Genomic DNA, 7,089 nt, shown 5'->3' on the forward strand with positions numbered 1-7,089 from the left:
TAACTTTTTATGAGTCATGAATCTGTCTTTTTTTAAATTCTTCTTTAACCTTTTATTTAAAAAGACATGCATAAATTACTATTCACCTTTAAAAATTGCATTGTGAATTTTTAACTTTCATATACAAAGATAAGTAGAATTTGTATTTTTCATAATTTATGCAGTGAACTATTTAATGGTAAGTAGAAACTTTGTATCCTTTACAAGGTATTCTACTATACAAGTTTAAAAAAATGAAGGTCCATTGCCACTTACAACCATATGGAAGAAGATTACAATGCTTTAGGAAATCAAAGGAAAAAAACTAACAAAAATGCTCCGACATTTATTCAAATAATGAATAAAACCCAAACCTTGATGACTTCACTTGAACATCTGTTAAAGACAGTTCTAACAATAACGTGTGTTTAATGATGAGGTTGTATCTATTAGAACCACAAGTCACACACACATGATAACAACAACAAAAAAAATTTCAAATAACTGATCAGTACCTTCTTCATTTAGGCTCTATGTATAGTCACTTTTGGTACTTCTTTGGCCTATCATGCATTCAGGCAAACTTACTAGCATTTCATAGAAGCACAATTGTTTGTCCTATTATTACTGTGTATGTTAGAAATTTTCTGTGTGTGTTTTACGGTGTTTTGGAGTCTCTCAAGGTTCAGCAGAAGCCACTGCTATAAGGTGATTGGTGATTACTATTGAGGAATGGTTCTTCCATATTGGAAAGTAATCAGAGACACACACACTCTTTCAATCAAAGTGATTGAATTGACCCAGTATTTGGTCTTATATTGCAGGTAAAAGTGTCATGAATAATTCAACTGCTTGTAGTTAAGAGGTTCAACTGTCAACATAAATTCACTTGCCATACCTGGCTGGGTACAAATGAATCCTTTTATAAAACATCCTAAGAAAATTATAATAAAACAAAAATCATAGCATAAAAGAATGTATAAATTAATACTTAAGTACAACATGCATCCCTAATAAATATCAATGACTACTCTGACTCAGCTTCTATGTATATGTCACAAAGGCTATCCTGACCCAGCTCTTGCTAACATGTCGGTTATCCATATTCAATACCAAACTATCACAAAGGACTATCCCAACCTAGCTTCTGTGAAAATGTCAGTTATTGATACTCAATAACAACGACTTACTGACTCATCTTCTGCAAATATCTCAGTTATCTACATTCAATACCAACAACTCTCACAACCCAGTTCCTACACATACACCACAAGACTGTCCTGACCCAGCTTTTGCAAATGCATCAGTTATCTATGATCAATACCAAACTATCCTTATCCAGCTTCTGTGAATATGTCACAAAGACTATCCTGACCCAGCTCTTGCTAACATGTCAGTTATCTATACTCAATACCAAACTATCGTGCCACAGCTCCTGTGAATACATCACAAAGACTATCCCAACCTAGCTTCTGTGAAAATATCAGTTATTGATACTCAATGCCAACAACTATCACAACCCAGTTCCTGTGAATACATCATAAAGACTGTACAGACCCAGCTCCTGCGAATATGTTAGTTATCGATACTCAATAACAAAGACTATCCTGACTTAGCACTTGCAAATACATCAGTTTGTTTAGATGTTTCAGGACTGGTAACGAAAACATCAGCATCAAGGCAGCCAGCTGACTACCATCTTAAAGTTGTGACACTGACAGGAGGAGAAGAACTGAAGGTATGCATTCATCTAAGGTAGTGAACACAGCCAGTGACTTCACAAGTATCTGCCAAACCTTCTGACATTAGATTGCTAAATTATGTGGATGTATTGTGTTACTATTATCCTGCAGATGTAAAAAAAGATAGTCATGCTGTCATTGCCATTCATTGGTCAGGAAATTTACTAATACAATAAATTAAACATCAACAAGAAATCCAGCAGAAAAATGAACTTTACCACGATTCCAGATGTTAAATTACCTGAGTAAAGTTGAAAAATATGTCCAGGGCATTCATACCTGGAGGTATGCTTTTGCATGTACACACAATCCACATTTTACTTCCCAAACAAAACAACTGAAGTTATTCACCAAATGTTTTCAAGTGTCATATCTAGTACCATCATCTGATAATGTTCCAAGTGTCATATCTAGTACCACCATCTGATAATGTTCTAAGTGTCATATCTAGTACCATCATCTGATAATGTTCCAAGTGTCATATCTAGTATCATCATCTGATAATGTTCTAAGTATCATATCTAGTACCACCATCTGATAATGTTCTAAGTGTCATATCTAGTACCATCATCTGATAATGTTCTAAATGTCGTATCTAGTACCATCATCTGATAATGTTCTAAGTATCATATTTAGTACCACCATCTGATAATGTTCTAAGTATCATATCTAGTACATCAACTGATAATGTTCTAAGTATATCTAGTACATCATCTGATAATGTTCTAAGTATCATATCTAGTACCATCATCTCATAATGTTCTAAGCTTCATAACTAGTACCATAATCTGATAATGTTCTAAGTGTCATATCTAGTACCACCATCTGATAATGTTCTAAGTGTCATATCTAGTACCATCATCTGATAATGTTCTAAGTGCATATCCAGTACTATCAGCTGTCCAAGTAGTAATAATCAATTGTTTCTCACACCTTATCTCAAAACCTTGAAAAGTACATATTGTTAAATTTTTGGCTTTAAAAATTCACAGCTACCTTCTGTATGATCCTATTACTATCCTAACTGTTGTAATTTGTTGATCTCAGGTGATCTGCTCCACAGAATCACAATGGAATTCCACTATACAGCTCAGAAAATAATGGTTGTTACTCCCTTTTGACTTTCAGGCTTTTACAGCCATACATGGCTGTAACCTGTGGTCGTAAAGTCATCGTAACAGTTGGTATTTAGTGGACCTCAGATAATAAACACCACCAGTTTCCCAAGTCCAAAAGATACAGGCATCAAGTTAATAAATTGCTTCAAGATCCAATCCAGATCTACTTTGGCAGTCCCTTTGAATATTAGGAGGTTAATAGTTTTGCTTCATTGCTATTAGAATAAATTAGAAAAGTGAGAACAGAGACCTGCAGGTAGCACCTTCACAAACAAAAAGCTTATAAGCATCACTATCAAAGGTTTCATTTCATGCCTGGTACCTATGAATTCTCACAAATTTCAGCTGCATACTATGCCATTCCTATGCTTTGGTGACTTTGAAAGTCAATCTATTGTTGCTAAAAGGTTCTCACCTATGCAAGAGGTCATAACCTTAACCACTGGCTAATAGCTACACTTTGTGCAATGTAACCCATGCTATGAATACCAAGGTGTCCCACAGAGACTCTCCTATTGTTGCTAAAAGGTTCTCACCTATGCAAGAGGTCATAACCTTAACCACTGGTTAATGGCTACACTTTGTGCAATGTAACCCATGCTATGAATACCAAGGTGTCCCACAGAGACTTCCACAGAAGATCTCAAGGTGCTTATACTTAGTGTCACCTAATCTCTTCTGCTGTACAAAGCCTTAAGGTGTTTACTGATGCATCTAAGGAAGTTCCAGATCAGATTTCAACTATTTGACCTTATGGCATGTACACACACTATTGCAGGGCTAGGTAGGTATGTGAACTACAACTCAAGAGAGGAGGGACATTCTACTAGCCTCACTAAGCTTAACAGGTCTAAACCATTTCCAGAACTTCAACCTTAGTTTTACTTCTTGGGAAGTTTATTTCTATTTTTAAAACTCCAAGTTTTTAATGAGACAGGAGAAAACAAAGAAGCATGTTGTTTTTGAAACTATGCAGGTTCTGAATCTGTGGAAAAAAGTTTAATAAGAAACAACTTGATTGAAAATATAGACTAGTGCAACATGTACAACAAACACATAGAACAGTTTATTGACAAATTGTGGTTTTACATAACAAATATTATCTTTGCAGTGACTAGTCTATGGCTCCTGGACATTTTAAAAATTCTGGTTGCTCTAGCTTATCTGACATTAAGAACAAGAGAGCAATTTCTTGCTGTACTTAAAATATATTTAAATTCCAAGCTTTGCTTAACCCTTACTGCAACTTTTATCTGACCAATGAACATTATATTAATTGATGTCATCACAATACCATCTCCTATCATGAACTGTCCAGTGCTAATCACTTTCAAGATTAATTTCAAGTGGTGAATGCCGTTCAGATCAGCCAGGTGTCAAGATGCCAATCTTTCAACAATGACTTTCAATATATCTACAATTACAACTATAGAGTGATTTTTCTGTAATATATGAGTTGATAATGTTCATGTTTTTATAGAAAAGTTAGACTTTGTGAAATGTAGTTTTTAAAACTATGTTTTTAATGAATAAAACAATAACAATGTTTTCTTTTACAGAAAATATAGTGACTAGGTGATTCATATAACAAGATTTAAATCTAGAGTACTTTAAAAATATACGAGTAAGAAAACTCAGTTCCTACCAAAAACAGAAGTTATAAAATTATCTAAGTTCACTATGACATATTTGTATTACATGTTGTGATCTGTTAGTCAACAGATATTAACTGAAATTATCACTGCCATTAAAGATATACAGCATCACTTGATGTAATAACCTAAAGTTAGAGTCTTCTCACTTGCAGTTAAAAACAGCAGTACTGAACTAGAATACTACTTCATTAAAATGATGAGATGACATTTGGTTCATGACAGTAAAATATTAACAAAATTACTTTGAAAATGATATCTCATTTAGTTGATTTTAAAATATGTTAAATCCATCTAAAACCACAAAAAACTAACAACACAACAAATTTTAAATTGCATTACAAGACCTTTATTAGAAAAAATAAATATTTAATTTCTTACCTTTTTCATAAAAAATCTGATATCCTGTCAAAACACCATTGGCCTCTACTGGTTTCTTCCAGATCAAGTAGAGAGCACTGGATCCCAATGGGAAAGCACTGAAGCTGGCCACTGGTCCAGGAACTGAAGGAAGTACATATTAGTTACAATAAGATATACAACTAAACTAACTACAATTAACAAGTCATGTATTTTTCTAAAACTATTACAATACAACGGTAGTACTTAGTGTTCAGAATACAATTTGTTGGATATACAAGACTGTTTAGTGTAAGTTATTATTTAGTTCATTTAGTGATCTAATATTCAATGTGTTACAACAGTGGGGGTCACGTGATGTTGGTAACACGTAATGAGTATCTAGAAGACTTGCGAAAAAAAATGCTAGTGTGTTACGACAGCAGAAGTCAAGTGACGCTGGTAGCACGTGATGAGTGCCTAGAAGATTCTAGAAGATGCTACGCGGGCGGTATTATCGTATATAAGTGCACTAGACAAAGAGAGAAAGAGAGAGTGGGGTACCAAGGACAGCAGTTACGGTCGGTGGGAACCGAGGCTAGCAGATACAGAGATCGGAACTATAGTTGCTGACAGGTGGGGATAGAGACGGACAATTGAGTCAAGCACGGTAGAAAGTGAGTGAATTGTTGTGAATTATAATGTTTGTTTAAGTCAAAGTAACTGAGAAAATTAAGTGTATTACAAAGTTGTATTGAGGAAGAATAAACAAGTTTTATTTAAGAAAGGACTTGTATCACAGAAAAATTAACAAACAAACATACAGAGACGTAATAAATGATTATCTAGTTTTCATAACAAGAGTGTTTAAAAATTAATTATTTTTATGGTGATAGTTATGATAAATTTTGTTACATACCTCTGTACGAGTCATGCTCAACTGTTGTAAATTGATGTCATGTTACACAAATCTTTGATATTATTTTCGTTGCCTTAAGTGAGTATGGTTATATCATAGCATTTGAAGAATTACCAGAACTAGCTTTCAGATGTTCTGTTGTACAATGCACAAAGCAACAGGTGGTTGATCCCCCATATTCTATTCCACATTGAGAACAAACATATCAATAGACAACATATGAGCATTGAGATCTATTGATTATTTTATTTTGTAAAAGTTCTATATTCTTAACATTGATTTGAAAACCAAACTACTGAAATTTGTGAGTAGTTCAAGTTCAAAATAATTTTGATTTTATTCTGCAAAGCATAACTCTCTTACCATTAAGTAAACAAGAGGGAGAGTTGGTCCCTGAAGGGAGATGGTTGTCATATATATAGAAGCCCTCTTCTGGATGTGGAACTTTCACCAATGTTCTGTGAGGGTCTTGTGCACCCAGATCAACCAATCTAGTTTTCTTCTGTAGATCAATCTCAGTGCGAGGGTGGCACAAATAACTGAGAATTGTCATAGTAGTATGGTGCCTGGTGAGTCTAAGCATGAATGCATGGTCTCTATATGAGTCCCAGACCATTGCCAACCAGAGTAGTTCCACCCCACCTCTGATAAAAGCCATGAGAAAATAGTTAAGAAAGACTGAAGGTGCTGTTGTTGGGTAGCATCCACCAATAGGAGCTATCTTACAGTCAAGTGAAAAAATAGTGAGTACTTAATGATGAGAGAGATCAGGCATGGGGCAGTTGTGAGCCTCTACAAGCTGGAAGGTATCCTGCTAGGGCAACCATGGCTCTTGGAGAAGTCTGGGGTCCAGCAAGTTTGAAGGAAGAGATGTGAAGAATAAGTCATCATTCTGCACCCTGGAAGATGGACTGATTACTCATCCAGGGCCAGGGTTTCTCAAGATGCCTACAACATAGTACCAATGATGTTGATGACACCTTTACCTGGTGTTGGCAAAGAGTTTGTAGGCAAAAGGCTTTGACCATAAACAAGAGCCCCCCCCCCCATGATGGGAAAAATTTCAAGGGCACAACAAAGGAAGACCTGGACCATTTCCTAAAGCATTTCAGGCAGGTAAGTGCATGGAATGGCTGGTCTCAGCTGCCCAATGCCTGAATTTGAGTTTGGATGACCCAGTCCAGGTCAAGCACATGAGTGAGGCATAACTTTGAGACTGTGAAACAATCATTGCCAAAATGCATGACAGTTCAACCTGGTGCAAAATCTGATCTATTGGGCTGAGTTCAAAACCTTGAAGAAGGGCACCACCAAGGGTCTAGCCACTTATGATGTGATCT

At 35.4% G+C, this 7,089-nt stretch overlaps 1 protein-coding gene across 1 annotated transcript in view; it reads right to left on the reverse strand.

Moving 5' to 3' along the window:
* Positions 1-4,991, reverse strand: part of LOC106471930 (neuroglian-like) — a 23,028-nt gene extending 18,037 nt beyond the window's left edge. The window contains exon 1 of the mRNA XM_022401434.1: positions 4,873-4,991. The gene's annotated coding sequence lies outside the window, so the exon portion shown is untranslated. The remainder of the gene's footprint in view (positions 1-4,872) is intronic.
* Between the last annotated feature and the right edge of the window lie 2,098 nt (positions 4,992-7,089).

Source organism: Limulus polyphemus, unplaced genomic scaffold (assembly GCF_000517525.1).
Source record: "Limulus polyphemus unplaced genomic scaffold, Limulus_polyphemus-2.1.2 Scaffold116, whole genome shotgun sequence".
Taxonomy (NCBI): Eukaryota; Metazoa; Arthropoda; class Merostomata; order Xiphosura; family Limulidae; genus Limulus; species Limulus polyphemus.